Genomic DNA, 20,210 nt, shown 5'->3' on the forward strand with positions numbered 1-20,210 from the left:
TGGTCAGGCTCCACCTAGAATATTGTGTGCAGTTTTGGAACCCAGTAAGTATGTAACTGACCTAGGAAAAAGTATGGTTAATAGTTACTAAGGTTATAATGTAGTGAAAGAAAATATAAGGATAAGCTCAAAGAACTGGGACTCTTCATTGGTGAAGATAAGATAGGGTGGTGGGGGTTATGACTGGTTTTCAAATGAATAAGGTTTAAGGATGTGGAAGATAGTCATGGCTACTTGTATTGGCACGAGACAACAAAACAAGGTGATGAGAACATGAGCTTCAGGTGGGATGCAAGGAAAAATTGAGACAAAAGTCAGTTTTTGTAACTGCTTATGTAGAGGGTAAGTAGCTGACATCTTCAAGTTAGATTAGATAAGCATCAGTGGGAAATGCATCAGATACAACTGCTAAGAAGGCAGACTGGGTCTGTGGGACCAGTCTTGAGATTTTTTTAATGTTTCTGTACCTTCATTACTGCAATACACATTCCACTGTTTATAATTGTGGCATTTTATACATGTAGAAAAATGTAAATTCCAGTTTTAGTGGAGATTTTTTTTTATAAGCACAGCTTGCACGTTTAATATTTCCAATTTCTTTTTGCAATAATTGTTCCGTCTTTCACCAAATGTGAGTTGTTGCTGTTGTGAAAACTATTCTCCACCTGCATTAAAAAATAAGTCCTGAAGTTGAGTATGAAATTCACATGGCTCTTTCTGCCAGAAGGGCAATTTGCTCAAACTAGAACATAGGCCCAGAATTTGCGGTTAGCGGCGAAGCAAAAGCATTCGCCACTGATCCCGAAGTACGTTTCGCACAAAGAACTCACGATCTCTGTGTCGAAAATTTCAGGTTTTCCGATGTGTAATTGAAATCAACGGCAGTTAAAGGGGATTCCTGACGAAGAGCTGCTGTGATGTCAACAATCTGTCTAAGCAGCCAATCAAAACGCAGAATTCTCGGACAGCGAACCAGGAAGTGAGTAAGCTTTTTTATTCTAACTTTTAAAAATGTTAGAACGATACCAAGATTGGGGCCCTCGCATGGCGGGGGGAGGGGGGGGGAAGGCAAACCTGAAATAAAGATGAACAAACTTTAAAAATATATTTAAGTTTTTTATTTTAATTTTTATTAAAATGGACAAATTTGACATTCCATAAAATTAAAATTAGTTTTTCAGGGCCTTTGTTTAGCAGTCAATAAGCTGTTTTTAAAAAAAAAAAAAAAAAAGCCCTGGTTACACCTAATCCAGAAGTGTCTAACTTTTAATGGAATATTTAACAGTGTAATTACTGCGGAAGAGCCGAAATTTTCGTCCGTTTCCATGATTTGAGAGATTTTGCTGATTGCCGGCTCTGTGGGGTTGGGGGGGGGGGTAGGCAGGAGGAGGTTGCAGAGATAGTGTGACTTGGGTCAAACCTCAATAATCGTGTATAATTAGATTGTGCACTATTGATCATTTTATAACATCTTGCATGTAAATGTTGACTGATTTTGTATTTCTCATTGGCAATATAACTGGAGCAGGATATGTCTGTCCATCTAAAGTTAGGAGTATAGTGATATCCAGTTGAACTACTGGTTGTCTGTAACTATGGAATATTTAAAAAAAATATATCTGCACTACAAGGTGCATGTTATTGGTGTTACCCAATATAGTACTTTGATATACAGGAAACTTTGGTTTATCTGGAGGTTGTATGTCCGGAAACCTCGATCTAACGGCAGAAATCAGCAGCCGTTTTGGTTAGGTTTTTTTTTCTTCTAGCATTTTTTTTTTTTTTTTTAAAACAGTCAGGCTCTGGAAAGCGTCTCTGTAGCTTAGCAACAACTTCAGAGACGCTTCCAAGGTACGGGCCGAGTGTTTACAAGCTGTTGCTAAACAACAGTGTTTGTTGTCAGATACGGAGATGAAAACCTCCGTATCCTTCAACATTAGCGCTGGTCTATCCAGAAGTTTTGATAGATCGGCAGCAGCTTGGTCCCGTCAGTGCCGGATATCGCAAAGTTTCCTGTACTTCAGTACTCACCTTTGGACCTATATCATTCCCATTATTTTTTAGATGTATAGTACCCAATTCAATGCTTTTATAAAAATTAAAAATTTAAAGTTTTGTGAAGGGAAAGCTAGGCGATCTGCAAGCTAATGATATGTCAAAGACGTTTGCAGATAGTTTGTCTAAAATTAAACTTGCCATATTTCAGGAAGCTGCGGGTACAGTATGTTGTGAAACCTGTCTCAAATTGACTTGGCAACTTGCTAATGCAGGATCAAAATCAATATGTGTTTTGGATTAAAGTTAACTAATAACTGGACAGATAGTCTTCAGAGCACGTTTCAGGTTCCAAACACCCCGATGATGTGACTACCTCAAGGAGACTATCTTAATTGATCGCAACCTAGTCATTAAGGTAAATTCTCTTATTAATGTTTGGGCTACTACAATTTTATTTTTATGAATCAACTGAAAACAACATGACAAAGGGAAAGGAAGTGAGCTGAATTGAGTGCAGCAATTATCCATGCAGTGAACGAAAAGTAGCACTATAAATTGCTGAGTCTGTAAACTGCAGATGCAGCGCCTGCCAGAATGGTATCTGAATTTGGACCTGTGTTCTTGTTAGAGATGTTAAGCCACCAATTAATAATTACACTGAAGTGCTGATGATTCACATTGCGATATAGTAATCTGTCAACTAGCTGCTTATTGGCTTGTTCGCAAGACTCCTTAAAAGAAGATGCAGAAAGAAGTTCAGTTCGTTTCTGCGTTTTCATTATTGCATTTTACCAAGGTTAAAATTAACTGTTTAGCCTCCAGGCACTCCTCTGTCATAAAATTATATAGTGGTTTGAAGGGGCTTGTTGTAACCTGTAATAAATTAATCTTTTCACAGTACCCGTCAGCTACTTTATACTAGAACTGTAAATGGAGGGGGAGTGGTGTTTTCCGAAGAAGTATGCCATTGATAGATATGAAAAAAGAATTGGTTTGAAATGGACAAAGATACTTTTTTTTGATTTTATTTAAAAAAGAGTGAAGTCTGTACCTACCTTTTGAGCAAAGGTAGTTTCTTAATTAGGCAGGTTCCTAGATGTCATGGTGGTATTTTGTTTTGTACCTTGTTGAGGGATAGGCAATAAATGCTGGCCTTGCCAGCGATGCCCACATCCCATGAATGAATTTAAAAAAAAAAAAGGCTAATAATGCTGACAACCAAAATTATTTGTGATTTTTGTAGTCTAATGGGTCGGCAGGAAAGATATAGGTCCCTGTTCTTAGGCAGGATTTCCTACCTTGTGCTTTTTTGCTTCATTCAGAGCACCAGAATTTTGATGATTCCAGATCGAAAATGTAAATTAATGTTAATATTTCTGGAGGTCTGATGCTTTCAGATTATTGGAAAGATAACAGGGTTATAACAATAATGGGAAAGAGGTTTCATGCATTTCTACTTGTACTGCCTGTGTCTGGAATAGTTCCAGTACAGCTCGGTTTGGAGACCAGCTTTACAGATACCTTGACCAGAGCCACTGTTTTATGATGACTGAAAAAAACAAATTCTGTTTTTATTACATGGGATTACAAGACTTTTACAGGTATTTTAGGGATTCAATCTGCGTTCCAGTCCAGTTCTAATTGGGCCCCATCGGGTTATGGCAACAGAACAAGTTGAATTCAGTTTTTGTTACATGGGATTATAGAATTTTCTGGGATTTTTAAGGGTGTTTTGGGGATTGCATTCCATAATTTTATCAGTTTATAATTGAGCCCTTTGGTTTATGGTAATTGAATGCCAGATTCCATTTTTATTACATAATGATTGCAGGATATTTACCGTTGTTTTGGGGATTGTATTCTGTTGTGCAGCTTTTTTTTATTAGGATAGACAGCTGAGCATACTGGCAGTTCCTATTGATTTGGAAGAGTAGTGGCCCTATTCAGAGGGCAGTTGAGAGCTTGCTTCTTTTTACCCACCCCTCCCCCTCGCCTCCTTCGGCCCAGTGGCCTTGTTTGCACTCTATTTCTGGTCCAGTTCAACAGGAATTTGGTCCAGTATGTTTTTGTATTGGAATTCCTGATAAAAGCAGTTTACAGTTGTAGATTTTTTTAAAAACTGGTCCCCACAATTACAATGTGCCAACATAACAATTTCAAAAATAATCTTTACTGCAGGTGGATGAAGAATAATTGATAAATGTTCTGTGAAAGTGGTGATTATAGAAGTTGAAGTTCCTACCAATTTTGTGTAGTAAAATCAGTATGCCTATTTATCTATGGAATAATATTAGTATCACTTGCAATATGCGTTTGTGGTTTTAGGATTTCGGTATGATTAATGACTGTGTGCAATTGAAAAATACAAAGCCGTGTATGTCTGTTTAAATGTTCTGTTGCACCAAAATGGGCTTCTAGCTGGAGAAAACATTTTGAACTATATAATAGGAGTGACATACTGGTGGCTGCGGCTCTGCACTGACAGTGGTCGTGGTGGGAACAATTTGTTGTGGTGAATTAATTGTATCACACAGAAAGGTATCACAAAACTTAGAGTATTACGTAGTAACAACACTTCTGCATGCATGTTTTCTGTTGTAAATTAGATATTTTAAATTTTTTTTTAACAAATCTGCAAGTGTGAATCCTGAGTATTGTCCAATAGAATTGGTGAAATGTTCACAGGACCAAGAGTTCTTGTCCTTGTTTATCTAAGTTTTTTTCACGCCACTGCATTCCTAATAAGATTAATGGAAGAGCGCTATATTAAAATTTGAAGTGCCGCTGGGTTTATGAAAATGCATTTGGTCAATCATTTTTGTTGAGGGCGGGTGAAGAACCAGACGAGGAGTGCATCATTTCCTTCACACCACAAGGGACATGATGCAGGGTTTCATGATTTGCATCACTGCGTCATATATTTGTGAACAAATGTGGGAGCCAAAGGGTGTGAGCACTTTTTCATTTGGTGAAACTCATTTAACGAAAAACAGTTCGGCTAAAGCTATCCTAGAAAGGAGAGACAAACTTAAGTTCTTCAGATGTTTAAATTATGGAAAAGGGATACTGTAGCCTAACGTAAAAGGTAACAATAGTTACACAGAAGTTGCCTTGCACAAAAATATTTATTTTTCTTTTACCCCACAGGAACGCAGTCAAGTTGAATCTTGCGCAATCTTCAACTTGCCTGGTCACTTGCACAACATTTTACTGAATTACTAAACATGCTTTAGAGCAGACACCTCCAGGCTGTGCATTTGAGCTTTTTTTTCTTTTCAGACCAAATGCAGTAGTTTTGTTCCTAATTGCCTCAGACTAGGCAATACATGTTTAGAATTATATTCCTTGCTGTGAAGAGATTCTAATGATTAGAGAAAAGAGCTGCAGCTTATCTGTGGGGTGAATATAGAATCCCATCTGTGCAGTTCCTATTGACTGCATGCTATTCACAGGCTGGCAACAGATGTGGACATATTGGCCCTTTTTGTTTTCTGTGCAAAAGAAAATGGCTGCCAGGCGTTCAGTGAAGTATTGCATTTGATTAGAAAAATTAATGTGTTCAGTTTGATGTCTACAATATAGATTTAAAAGAAATACATGCGGAGTGGATTCATGTAGCAAAACGTGAGGTACGAGAGAATTTTTGCATTTGATTTTCATCATGGTTACCAGTCATCAAGCCTGGTTGGAGATGCATGAACCTGGAATGTTGATGGTGATGCAGGTAGCTAATCAACCGTGTTCACTTTCTCTTAGTGTTGTAAGTTAGAAGCTAATAAAGAATTTCTTGTACCTTAATGTGAATTATTTATATATAGTGGAGAGTGAGAAAACTAGGTAGTATGAATGTACAGCTCCTTTTAATTTCTGTGAATTGTAAAAGTCTAAATATATCTAAAGCTGGAACACATGATGAAAATGTTACAGCTTCAGATCTGTACTGTATAAAACCTTCTATCCAGGCTCATCACAAATAGCTAGGCAAAAAAAAACTTGAATACATTATTAAATATTCTAAGTTTGATGCAACATGAAACAGTTCTGTGTAGTAATTTAATGATCACTTGCAATGAGGTTATGTTCGAACACATTACAATGCCTGAGAAGGTAAAGAAGGGGCGGGGGGGAGTTGTACCAATTGTTTTTTTTGTATTTTAAATAGAAGAGAAAGGACTTTTGTTTAATCACCAGCATAAACTAGTCAACCTGAAGTGTTGACACCTGATCATTGCTGGCGGGTGTGATTCACCACTTGATAAATTTAAAGTTATGTGGTGGTACTATATTAACTGTTGTAGAAACCATAAGTATTGTAAAACAATTCAATTAAAAAATTTAAAAAAATTATGAAGTATTTATATTCTTGCCTACAGGGAATTTAGTAATTCTGCCAAACTATTAGCTTTGAGCAGGGTAATGGGACTGACTGGATTGCTCCACAGAGTGTCGGCACGGACCGATGGGCTAAATGGCCATTCTTCTGTACCGTTATGACTCTATTGCTGTTAATAGGAACTGTATTAAAGGAAATACCATACTTGTAGATTTATTTGTGGAAGCAAGGAATTCAAATTTATAGTTAATGTTCTACAAAATTTACAACCCTTAATTTATAAAAGCGCAGCAGTTGTTTTGGTTCCCCTTGATTAACTTCTTTGTTTATATATGCAACATGATTACCAAACTTATTTTTGTAATTTTCATTTGCTGTAACACAAATTGAAGTATTTACCCATTCTTAGTGATTTTTGTTTTCACTTCCTTTTTGAGGATTAATGGGCAGAGGAACTTAAAATCTTGGTTGAACTAAATCTTCATTTCAAACATCCCATTACAACCTGCCGTCTGCTTTATTACATCTCAAACAATATTACAAGGCAAATAGTATGTTGGCCTTCATTGCAAGAGGATTTGAGTACAGGAGCAAGGATGTTTTACTACAGTTATACAGGGCCTTGGTGAGACCACACCTGGAGTACTGTGCAGTTTTGGTCTCCTTACCTAAGAAAGGATATACTTACCATAGAGGGAGTGCAGCGAAGGTTCACCAGACTGATTCCTGGGATGGCAGGACTGTCGTATGAGGAGAGATTGGGTTGACTAGGCCTGTATTCACTAGAGTTTAGAAGAATGAGAGAGGATCTCATTGAAATGTATAAAATTCTGACTGGGCTCGACAGACTGGATGCAGGGAGGATGTTTCCTCTGGCTGGGGGGTCTAGAACGAGGGGTCACAGTCTCCGAATACGGGGTAGGACATTTAGGACTGAGATGAGGAGAAATTTCTTCACTCAGAGGGTGGTGAACCTGTGGAATTCTCTACCACAGAAGGCTGTGGAGGCCAAGTCACTGAATATATTTAAGAAAGAGAGATGGATTTCTAGACACACAAGGCGTCGAGGGGTATGGGGAGAGAGCGGGAATATGGTATTGAGATAGAGGATCAGCTATGCTATTGAATAGCGAAGCAGGCTCGAAGGGCTGAATGGCCTACTCCTGCTCCTATGGTTTCATAAAAACATAGAAACATTCTCAAGGCTGAAAAGGTAATTGCACTAAAATTGCTAGTGAAAAGAATAGCTGGTCTTCTTTAAAAGTTAGTTTATATACACTCTAGATGATGACTTTACCAGTGCTTTTAATACTGACGTGTCCGGATTATTGTCCGCTGGCCATGTGCTGCTCATTAGCCATGCCAATCTGGCCTATGAAACTCGGGCAACTTGCTTCCTATTTATGCTTAAATTTGTCCTGTTTGAATTTCATGGACTTGGAGATTTGGAAAGGGCTACCTCAGTGCTCTTAACTCATCAGTGAATAAATTCATAATCTGAACATGATTTGTTAGTCAGCAGCTTGAGATGTACCGGAAATCTCTCTTAACTGGCAAAATTCAGGAGTAGGTTCAGGTAAGTTTTATTTCATATTAATGGCCGTGTAACCGGGGTTCCTGGATCTGTGGCCATGTACGGGGCTCTCGTACCTTAGTAAGTATACCTCTCTGTAATCTGGACTTTTTGATCAACCGGCACCATGCTGGTCCCGTCTGTGCTGGATAAAGAAGAGTTTCCTGTACACAAATTAAGGGAGAGTTCATTTAAACTTTTTATATGGCCCACAAGACTCCATGGAATGCACTTAAGTTGCCCATGAAGATAAAAAGTTTGGACATTCCTACTTTAATGTAATGGGTGTGTCTAGCTTTTCCACTGTTAGATCATTATTCTTTTAGAGGGAGAGCATATGAGAGACGGTCCACAGTTCCTATGCTGGCCAGCTTGGGGCTTTACAGTTGCTGGCAACCTCAAGTAATTCCGTTAGAAATTCCGACTGAAATTTGCCTACTGCATGAGCACGACGCTTGATCCAACTGCCACCGTTGACATGCAATATTATGATCTTTACTCCTTGGATGCAACTCGGTTGGGGCTGGCATACGGTAGCTTGGATGAGAATGTTTAGTTGGCTTTCATGCTTTGATGTTGTCTGTGGATGGCTATACAAATTTCAGTACATGCACAGAATTTGGATCGTCTGGCAGAAATAAAGACAGGAGAAAATTCTCTCACGTATATCAGACCTGTAATGTATACAACATTGAAGGGACTACTTTGTATTGCGGATGTATATCCTTAGTTGCGAGCGTATATAACAGACGTGTATCGATTTGTACAGTCAGTGCCGAAGTTCCAGTTACCCAGTAAAGATCACTTGAAGTTACACTCAGTCTCTGCTGCTTTATTATTTTATGTAGTTGTGTATAGCGGTACAAACACAACAAGACCGAAGGGCTCTTGCGAGCCAAGCTGTCCATAAATAGGAAGATAAATATACGGCTGATGAGCTAATCAGATACTTTGCACTATTTTTCACTTCTGAAGACAATGCCACTGTCTCAGTATTATAAGATAGGTTTGCACCTAAAATTGCTTCAACAGAGCTAACTGCAGAAATTTTTTTTAGCAAACATTATGCACTTAAAACTGAAAGTGCTGCACAGAATGAGAGTATGAACTCAATGGAAAGATGCTGAAAGGTTTGGAGAAACAGTGACCTAGGATTGCAAATACAGAATTCCTTGAAAGTTCTAGTGCAGGTAGTTTAAAGCTACTGAAAGGGCAGTTGCATTTTAGTATTTGTAGATAAAGGACAAAGGCAAAGAGGTTATGATGAGTTTGTACAGGGAGCTGTTAGGCCACAGTTGGAGCACTGTGCAATTTTGGGCACCTCATTATAGAAAAGACAATAAAGCCATTTAGAATGTACAGTGTAGATTCACCAGAATGATACTGAAATGAGAGACTTGAAATACTGGGACTATTTATATTGGAGCAGAGAAGGCCACAAGGAAATTTATTAGTGAAGCAGAAGTTGTTACAGGGCTATGAGGAAAAAGCAAGGCAGTGGGATTAGTTTTGGATTGTTCCTGCAAAGAGCCACCAGCATAGACCTTTTTGGGCTCATTTTTCCCCTGTGTTGGTTCTATGGGACACAATTTCTGATCACTTGGAGAGTTTGACGGTTCATTATTCTCATTAACGATGTAGAGTAGGGCATAAACAGAGCTGTTCTTGAAATTGCTGATGACATTAAAAAATTAATGGAATGGGCTATTATGTGGCAGATATCCTTTGATGTGGACAAATGAAGTACTGTATTACGCATTTGAGTTAGGAAATTCCAGGCATATTTATAGCATGCAGGGTTACCCGTTAAAGGTAATGGATCAGGAAGAGAGCCTTGGGGATAATAATTCACACTGGTTGTGCCTTTAATCATTGATGAAGTGATATAGGGAAAATTAATAGGGTATCAGGTTGTGTATCTAGGACAATTGAGTACAAAATTAAGAATACTGTATTTAGGCTTTGTAACACTCTAGTAGAGCCACATTTGAAGTATTGTCCAGTTTTTGGTCTCAAGCCTGGTAAAGGATATCCAGGCTTTAGACAAGTTGCAGAGGAGGGTGATGGGGTTAATAATTATTCTTTAAACTCTGTTCGAAGGACAGGCTCCAAGAGTTGGGGTTACTTAATTTGGAGAAATACTTGCTTAGAAGTATTATTACTAAGGCTTTTAAAATGATGGAAAGGATTAGACTTTGTTTGGATTTGTTATTTGAAATAGAAAGGGTGGTAGGACTAGAGGGACTACATATAAATCCATAGGTTGGATGCTAAAGTATTTTTTTTGTTGAATAATGCCTTGTTCTCTGGAACAGACTGCTATAATATGCAATGGCAAGGAATCATTGCAGTCCTTTTAAAATAAGAACTTAAGAAATAGGAGCAGGAGTAGGCCATTCGGCCCTTCGAGCCTGCTCCGCCATTCAATAAGGTCATGGCTGATCTTTTACCTCAACTGCACCTGCCTGCACAACCCCATATCTCTTAGTTCCCTTAGTATCCAAAATTCTATCGCCCTCTGTCTTGAATATACTTGATGACTGAGCATCCACAGCCCTCTGGGGTAGAGAATTCCAAAGATTCACAATCCTTTGAGTGAATAAGTTTCTCCTCATCTCGGTCCTAAATGGCCGACCCCTTATTCTGAGACTGTGATTCCTGGTTCTGGACTCCCCAGCCAGGGGAAACATCCTCCCAGCATCCACCCTGTCGAACCCTTCAAGAATTTTATGTTTCAACGAGATCACACCTCATTCTTCTAAACTCTATGGAATATAGACCTAGTCTGCTCAATCTCTCCTCATGGGACAATCCTCTCATCCCAGGAATCAGTCTAGTAAACCTACATTGCACTCCCTCTAAGGTAAGGAAACAAAACTCTACACAATACTCTCACCAGAGCCTTATATAATTGCAGTAAGACATTTTTATTCTTGTACTCCAATCCCTTTGTAATAAAGGCTAATATACCATTTGCTTTCCTAATTCCTTGCTGTACCTGCATATTAACTTTCTGGGGTTTGTGTACAAGACACCCAAACCCCTCTGAACACCAACATTTCCCAATCTCACCATTTAAAAAATACTCTGCTTTTCAATTTTTCCTACCAAAGTGGATAACTTCACATTTCTCCACATTGTATTCCTTTTGCCATGTTCTTGCCCACTCACTTAGTCTGTCTATATCCCTTTGCAGCCTCTTCGCATCCTCCTCCCAACTTACATTCCCACCTAGCTTTGTGTCATCAGCAAACTTGGGTATGTTACATTTGACCCCTTCATCTAAGTCATTGATATAGATTGTGAATAGCTGAGGCCCAAGCACTGATCCTTGTGGTATCCCACTAGTTACAGCCTACCAACCCGAAAATGACCTGTTTATTCGAATTTTCTGTCCGTTAACCAATCCTCAATCTATGCTAATATATTACCCCCAATCCCGTGAGCCCTAATTTTGTGGAATAACCTCGTGTGGCGCTTTATCGAATACTTTTTGAAAATCCAAATACACCACATCCACTCATTTTGCCCCCCCTTATCTATCCTGCTAGTTACATCCTCAAAAAACTCTTAACAGGGAAATCATATTTGATAAATCTTTCATAAATGCGCATTGATGCTGCCCAATCATATTATGATTTTCTAAGTGCCCTGTTATTACTTCCCTAATAATAGATTCTAGCATTTTCCCTACTACTGATGCCAGGCTAACTGGCCTATAGTTCCCTGTTTTCTCTCTTCCCTCCTTTCTTGAATAGTGGGGTTACGTTTGCTACCTTTAAGTTTTAAAAGAGAATTTGATACGTTTTTTGAGGACTGGTTCGGCAGTTAGTTATCTGGGATTATGGGAAGTTATGTGCTACCGTGGTCTCCTGGGACCATGCTTAATTAATTTAAGGAGGCATTTGAATCGTTGAATTTTATAGCACTTATGGAGGTCATTTTGCTCATCACGCCTGGAGTGACTCTCTGAAAGAGCTATCCATTTAGGCCATTTCCTCACTCCCGTTTAAAATTTAATTTTTTGATATATTGACCCCCCCCCCCCCCCATATTAAAAAAAAGCTATTATGGATTCTGCTTCCAAAACTATTTATGGTAGAGTGTTCCATGTTCTAACAACACACTGTTTTATATTTAATAAAATTCTTCTCATCTCCTCTAAGAGGAATATTCTGAATTGGCTGCAGATTTTGACGTGTTTTTGTATAGTTGGGGGGGGGGGGAAGTCGGTGGTTTTGAGGTTGTACCATTCTCTGAATAGTATGGCGCGTGGTCTGTTTCCGGTTCTCTCATGTTTGTTACCAGGAGAAAAATATAATATAGGGTATATTCCATCTCATGCAAATTAGGTGTCTGCTACATATTAATGCCATGACCAAGTATAATTTCAACAGCATTAAGAACAAAAGCCCCATAACGACTAATTTCCAGATCAGTCAACCAGACCCGATCCCACAGATCACTTGTCTCCTGACTTCCCTTTTTAAATTTGCTAAGGGAAGCTTACTTCCATTTTAACTATTTAAAATGCTAGCTATTAAAATCGAGGAATTTGTTCATTTTTTTTAATCACCCACATATACTCCCATCAGTGTTTCATGCAGAAAAACAGTGATGGGCATTGATATGATTTATTCACAAATTTTGCTTTTTTTTTATATAAAGAAGAAAAAATATTGGGTTAGTTGCATTGGCTTGGTAGCTTCAAATAGGTCCAGTAGATTGTCTTCCATCCCTGGCCCATATTCTAGCACTCCAGACCTCCTCCACATTCATAATGCTAAACAGTATCTTCTGAGCTATCCTAGGATGTTGGCCATCTCACGCATTCATTCCCTATAGACTCTTGGAAACATATGTTTGGATGTAGAGAGCGCTGTTGTCCTCGGCAAAAAAATTAGCTCAGGAATTTTAATTTTAATGGAATCTACTCACACTTCCCCCGCAGTAAGACCCAGGTTGTGCTGTTATTGCAAATCTCCCCTATTTTACCCGTTCCTAAGATTAAAATTAAAAATTCTACTTCTGTCATAGGGCTCCAAATGTTTCTTGTTAAGAGTTGTGCTTTTTTCTTTCAAATTTGTTTTACTTGTCTGATTTCTGTAAAACTGGGAAGTGTGTGTGTGTATATATATACAGTTATACAGTTCAGGTTAGAATGAACATGCAAGCTACTGATGAGTGAGCTGATACAAATTGATGGTCTTATTTTGGTGTCCTGATATTAAATCCTGTAAGATACTTTTTGAGCTATATTTACATACAACACTTACACTAAATATTTCTGCTTAAGAAATGTTAATTACATTGCAAGAATGCTTTTCTTCTGTGTATGGCCAGAATTTCATGTTACTCTCTGAATCATGCTATGTGCTGTTTCCATAGTAATTTGTCATTGTTAATGTATGTAATATTTGACAGAATTTTCCCCAGTAGATATGTAGTATTCACTAGAAGCTTGGTTGTGGAGCTGCTATTTCAAAAAAATATCATTACCTGTACTTAGATTGGCCTGTAGCAATGTAATAACTTGCCATTGGGGATTAGGGATAAAATGTGGTGCACTGAAATGGGACGCCTAGCGAGAAATGCTATGAATCAAGATCAGAAATGTATTTTTGAAGATGACTTGAATTCCCAACAAATTGGAAGAGAATTAAAGCATTTTAGTGCATTAGTCTGTTATTTTCTGTGCTGTGTTTTGTAGGAATCCAAAAGAGTAAAAAAATCAAATGATTTCATTATTTTGACCAATTGTTTTTAAATCCTTGTATGATTGGTATAGTATGATTAATAAATACAGAGCAGTGCCAAGATAGTGGGAGGGAGGAATCGATACTTATGTAGACAGTTCCATTGCCTGAAGGGAATTACTGATGTGAAGTGCAATCATCCTCCACTTTCCCCCAACCCTTTAAAAAGTTTTTTTTTTTTAATCTTTGCTTGTCTTTGATAGCTGATGTGTAGGTAGAGGATTGAAGTGCGGTTTCCACATGTAGCACGTCCATACCCAAAAGAAGCATTTGATTTGAAACATTTTCAGTTGACCTCTTGTTTTGGGAATATTACTGGTTGCAGTCAGAAATTGCACTGTGGCAGTATTGACTTGGAAGAGGTAGATATTAAGTGGGGTCTGCTGAAGTAAGTATGTGATGACTGGAAAATATTGGCATTTTCTTGGAATTTGGTATGGATTAGTAAAAGGAAAGTTTTAAAAGTCTGGGGATACAAAGAATTAGACTATTTTGGCATTTAGATTATATTCAAACTTCCAACATGTTACTGTATATATATTGTTTTATTTATGGGTTAGAAATTGGTGCTGGTGTAGATGACGGCTACCTTGTTTGGTTTCACGTCGGCATTGATTCATGCACGCCAGTCTGAACTGTCAGCAGTCGAGACCTTTTCATCCATCCCCTTCTCCCACTAGCTGGAAACTGATAGACCCTGCATCTATACAGTGTGAATGACTTCTTTGGAGAGTTTTGAAATGTGAAATGCCTAATTGAGGGCATAACACAAATACATGCTTGATGTAGTTCCATTGTTTGCCCGTGGGGGTAACAAAATGCTGAGCATGGTTTATGAGTCTTGCTATAACTGACATTTCAGTACAGGAAACTTTGTGATATCCGGCACCGACGGGACCGGTGTGTTGCCGATCTATCAAAACTGCCGGACATGCAAAGTTAATGTTGAAGCATACGGAGGTTTTCATCTCCGTATCTGACAACAAACACTGTTGCTTAGCAACAGCTTCTAAAGAGTTGGCTGCAGCTGCAAGTGTCTCTAGCTGAAGCTGTTGCTATAGCTACAGACCTTGCAGTGCCTGACTGGGGGGGAAAAAAAAAAAAAGAATGAGAACTAAAAATACTTTTAGAAAATGGCTCCTGATTTTTTCCATTAGATTGAGTATTCCGGACATACAACCTCTGGATAAACCAAAGTTTCCTGTATCTTGCAGGCCACTTGATTCAACAGTGTAGGTTATGGTCAGCATGTGGTGTTGCAATTCTGCACTCTCTCCCTCCCTGGCCTTGAAATGCCATACTTAGCGTGAAGACCAAGGGGAGAACCAACAAAACTCCTTGAATTCGAGTGGTAATATCTTCTCAAAGTAAAACTCAACCATTTCAATGGGTCAACTGATCAACCACATATGGAATCAGGCCAAGTTATCAAATCATTAAGCAGCAATAACATAACGTTGCATGAAATTTACCTGAGTTTTTTGGGGAGAATATCTGCTTTGAAGATGTGAATGTGTTTTGATGCAAAGTATTTCTCTGTCCAGGGATAATGCAAGATTGTTAATCTACCTAGTAGGAGATATTTGTAGTTTATTTCCTTTCTCATCCTTGCGGAGAATGTTGTGCATTTCGCTAGTACTGAATCTTCAGGACATTACAGTCTTCTGGTCACCACCTAGACTCCATGGATGTTGAGGGTTTCCCATTAAGTTGCTTGCTGACGTCATTTGGAGCTTCTTCTAAATAGTGGGCCTCCAGCCAAAGAGAAAAGAGCATTACAATTACTATCACTTATGATGCAGTCTTTTATGATGGATGAAAAAATCTTTGCCTAGATGAACACTGCGTTTGTATCGAAACCGCTCCTCCTCCCACATGTGCACTCGCATATCTTTCTTAGACCTTTTCTGTCTCCTTTCAAGTGAAATCTGTTTTTCCAATTTCTGCCCAAAGACTTGAATTGAGAGGATGCCTTTTTTAAATTAGTATTTGTAATGTACAGTTTATTATGTAATCTGTTCTATTTCTAGCAGTACCTTCCTTATTTAGCTGTGGTTTGGTAGTCTCACAGCTGAGACATTTTTATAAAGCTTTCTATGATCGTTTTGTGCTTTTTTTTTTTGTTGCTGTTCTGAAAAAAGTACTTCCGTGAGAATCCAATAAAAGGGCCCTTTTATCTAAAATGCCCAGCTTTGTAACATCAAACAAAGCAGTGTGCAGGACTGTACAGGCAGTAGCAGCATGGATACAAAATTGGCTAAGGGATAGAAAACAGTGTTGTGGTGAATGGCTGTTCAGACTGGCTTCATGGCAGCACACTCGCTCCAAGCACTGGCATCTGCTGGACTACGTCCTCGTCCGAGCGAGGGACCGCAAGGACGTCCGCATCACCCGCACCATGACCGGAGCGGACGACTGCTGGATCGACCACCGCCTAATCTGCTCTGTCATCTCCATCAATGTAGCCCCAAAACAGCGGTGGCAACAGAAACAATGCTGCAGGAAAATCAACGCTGGAGCACTTGGACCCCGCTAAGAAAGCCCTATTCAGCCTGCGCCTCACAAACCTAATGACTCCCAGTGATGCAGAGACAGAGTGTCCACAGCACCTGGTCTGCACTCAAGGCCTCCATAATCAGCACCTGTGACGAGACCATCGGTCACTCGACCAGGAAACACCAAGACTGGTTCGACGAGAACGACCAGGAGATCCAGGAACTAATAAGCCACAAGGAATTCCTGATCTGGATACAGCAACAGAACTCGAGAGCAAAAAAGCAGCTCTACAGACGCTCTACAAACTCACGACCTAAAGAACAGATGGGTGAAGAAAGCGCAGGAGATCCAGCAGCTAGTTGACAACCACGACGTGCGTGGATTCTTTAGCGCAGTCAAGACCATCTATGGCCCAAGCACCCAAGGTTCTACCCCACTGCAGGCCAAGAATGGAGAGGCAGTCAGTGCCCACTGGAAGGAGCACTTCGAAGATCTCTTTAACTGAGACTCTGTCTTCGACGCGAGCATCCTCAACTCCATCTTGAAGCATGCTACCCCCCACCATCTCCGCACAACCCCAGCCCGGCATGAGGTTGAACAGGCCATCCAACAACTGAAGAACAAGGCATCAGGAGCAGATGGAATCCCTGCTGAGGCACGAAAGCATGGCGGAGAAGCACTACTGGCACGAATTCATGAACTAATTTATCTTATTTGGAAGGAGGAGAGCATGCTGGGGGATCGCAGATGCCATAATTGTGACCATCTTCAAGAAAGGTGACAAGTCCGATTGTGGTAATTACAGAGGAGTTTCCCTGCTGTCTGCCACAGGGAAAGTCATCGCAAGAATCCTCCTCAATCGCCTTCTCCCAGTGGCCGAAGAACTCCTCCCAGAGTCGCAATGCGGATTCCGTCCACTAAGGGGCACAATGGACATGAACTTCACCGTGTCAATTACAAGAGAAATGCAGGGAACAGCACCAACCGCTGTACATGGCCGCTTTTGATCTCACAAAGGCCTTCAACACTGTCAACCATGAGGGATTATGGAGTGTCCTCCTCAAATTCGGTTGCCCTCAAAAGTTTGTCACCATCCTCCGCCTGCTTCACGATGACATGCAAACCGCGATCCTGACCAACAGTTCCACCACAGACCCAATTCACGTCGGACTGGAGTCGAGCAAGGCTGTGTCATCGCACCAACGCTCATCTCGATCTTCCTTGCTGCAATGCTCCATCAGTCTGGAGGGAGATATACAGTGGAGTTCCGTAAGGTTCAATACTGGGGCCACTGCTGTTTTTGCTACATTAATGACTTGGACTTAGTACGGGGAACAATTTCGAAATTTGCAGATGATGCGAAACTTGGAAGTGTAGTAAACAGTGAGGAAGATAGTAACAGACTTCATGAGGACATAGACAGGCTGGTGGAAAGGGCAGACACATGCATCGTTCCCTATAAGCTGTGTGGCCATGCAGCCACACAACTTGGGACCAGCTTTTTTAAAGTTAACTGTGAATTGGTTGCACGGCCCCAAAAAATAAGAGAAAACATTGGACACATGACTGATGAAATTCAACGCAGAAAAGTGTGAGGTGATACCTTTTGGTAGGAAGAATGAGGAGAGACAATACATGCTAAATAGTACAATTTTAAAGGGGGTGCAAGAACAGAAAGACCTGGGGTTGTTTGTGCACAAATCTTTGAAGGTGGCAGGGCAGGTTAACAAATCAGTTAATAAAGCATATGGGATCCTGGGCTTTATAAATAGAGGCATAGAGTACAAAAGCCAGGAAGTTATGCTAAACCTAGATAAAACACCAGTTTGACCCCAGCTGGAATATTGTGTTCAATTCTGGGCACCACACTTTAGGAAGGATGTGAAGACGAATGGTTCCAGGGATGAGGGATTACAGTTATAAACTGGAGAAGCTGGAGTTGTTCTCCTTAGGCAGAGAAGGCCAAAAGGAGATTTGATTGAGGTGTTCAAAATCATGACTGGTTTAGATAGAGTCAATAAAGAGAAATTACTTCCAAGGGTTGCAGGGTCGATAACCAGAGGCCACAGCTTTAAGGTGATTCGCAAAGGACCTAGAAGCAACATGAGGGAAAACGTTTTTGTGCAATGAGTGGTTAGGATTTGGAATGCACTGCCTGATTGATAGGGTGCTGGATACAGATTCAATAGTAGCCTTCTACAGGGATTTAGATACATACTTAGAAGGAGAAAAAATTGCAGGGATATGGGGAAAGAGCGGGGGAGTGGAAACATAGAAACATAGAAGATAGGAGCAGGAGTCGGCCATTCGGCCCCTCGAGCCTGCTCCGCCATTCCATGAGATCATGGCTGATCATCCAAACTCAGTACCCTGTCCCTGCCTTCTCCCCCTATCCCTTGACCCCTTTAGCCTTAAGAAATATATCTAACTCCTTCTTGAATATATTTAATGAATTGGCCTCAACTGCCTTCTGTGGTAGAGAATTCCACAGGTTCACCACTCTCTGGGTGAAGAAATTCCTCCTCATCTCTGTCCTAAATGGCTTACCCCTCATCCTTAGACTGTGACCCCTGGTTCTGGACTCCCCTGCCATCAGGAATATCCTTCCTGCATCTAGTCTGTCTAGTCCTGTTAGAATTTTATAAGTTTCAATGAGATCCCCTCTCATTCTTCTAAACTCCAGCGAGTATAAGCCCAATCGACCCAATCTCTCCTCATGCGTCATTCCTGCCATCCCAGGTATCAGTCTGGTGAATCTTCGCTGCACTCCCTCCATGGCAAGAACATCCTTCCTCAGATCAGGCGACCAAAACTGCACACAATACTCAAGATGTGGTCTCACCAAGGCTCTGTACAACTGCAGCAAGACATCCTTGTTCCTGTACTCGAACCCTCTCACTACGAAGGCCAACATACCATTTGCCGCCTTAACCGCCTGCTGCACCTGCATACTTACCTTCAGCGACTGGTGCACAAGGACACCCAGGTCTCGTTGCACTTCCCCTTCTCCCAATCTATTGCCGTTCAGATAATAATCTGCCTTCCTGTTTTTGCCACCAAAGTGGATAATCTCGCATTTATCCACATTACACTGCATCTGCCATGCATCCGCCCAATCACCCAACCTGTCCAAATCATACTGGAGTTTCTCGGCATCCTCCTCACAGCACACACACCCACTCAGCTTTGTGTCATCTGAAAACTTGGAGATATTACATCTAGTTCCCTCATCTAGATCATTAATATATATTGTGAATAGCTGGGGTCCTAGGACCGATCCCTGCGGTACCCCACTAGTCACTGCCTGCCACTCGGAAAAAGACCCGTTTATTCCAACTCTTTGCCTCCTGTCTGCCAACCAGTTCTCTATCCAAGTCCGTACCTTGCCCCCAATCCCATGTGCCTTAACTTTACACGCTAATCTCTTATGCGGGACCTTATCGAAAGCCTTCTGAAAGTCCAAATACACCACATCCACTGGTTCTCCATTATCTATTCTACCAGTTACATCCTCAAAAAATTCTAATAGATTAGTCGAGCACGATTTACCTTTTGTAAATCCATGTTGACTTTGTCTGATCCTGTCACTGTTTTCCAAGTGCTCTGCTATTACATCTTTTATAATGGACTCTAGCATTTTCCCCACAACCGATGTCAGGCTTATCGGTCTATAATTCCCCGTTTTCTCTCTACCACCTTTTTTGAATAGTGGGGTAACATTAGCTACCCTCCAATCCATGGGAACTGTTCCAGAGTCTCTAGAATTTTGGAAGATGACCAGCAATGCATCTAGTATTTCTAGGTCCACTTCCTTAAGTACCCTAGGATGTAGATTATCAGGCCCTGGGGATTTATCGGCCTTCAATCCCGTCAATTTCCCTAACACCATTTCCCTACAAATACTGATTCCATTCAGTTCCTCCCTCTCATTAGACCCTATGTTCCCCGACATCTCTGGGAGGTTATTTGTGTCCTCCTTTGTGAAGACAGAACCAAAGTATGTATTTAATTGGTCAGCCATTTCTTTGTTCCCCATTATAAATTCCCCTGATTC

The 20,210-nt window shown here is 40.3% G+C and overlaps 1 protein-coding gene across 1 annotated transcript in view; it reads left to right on the plus strand.

Moving 5' to 3' along the window:
- The window catches only part of daam1a (dishevelled associated activator of morphogenesis 1a), a 265,075-nt gene that overhangs the window by 32,482 nt on the left and 212,383 nt on the right, over nt 1-20,210 (plus strand). The window contains exon 2 of the mRNA XM_086003291.1: nt 854-979. The gene's annotated coding sequence lies outside the window, so the exon portion shown is untranslated. The remainder of the gene's footprint in view (nt 1-853; nt 980-20,210) is intronic.

The sequence above is a fragment of the Somniosus microcephalus genome, chromosome 12, assembly GCF_052327205.1.
Source record: "Somniosus microcephalus isolate GS21.2 chromosome 12, FLI_Smic_1.0, whole genome shotgun sequence".
Lineage (NCBI taxonomy): Eukaryota > Metazoa > Chordata > Chondrichthyes > Squaliformes > Somniosidae > Somniosus > Somniosus microcephalus.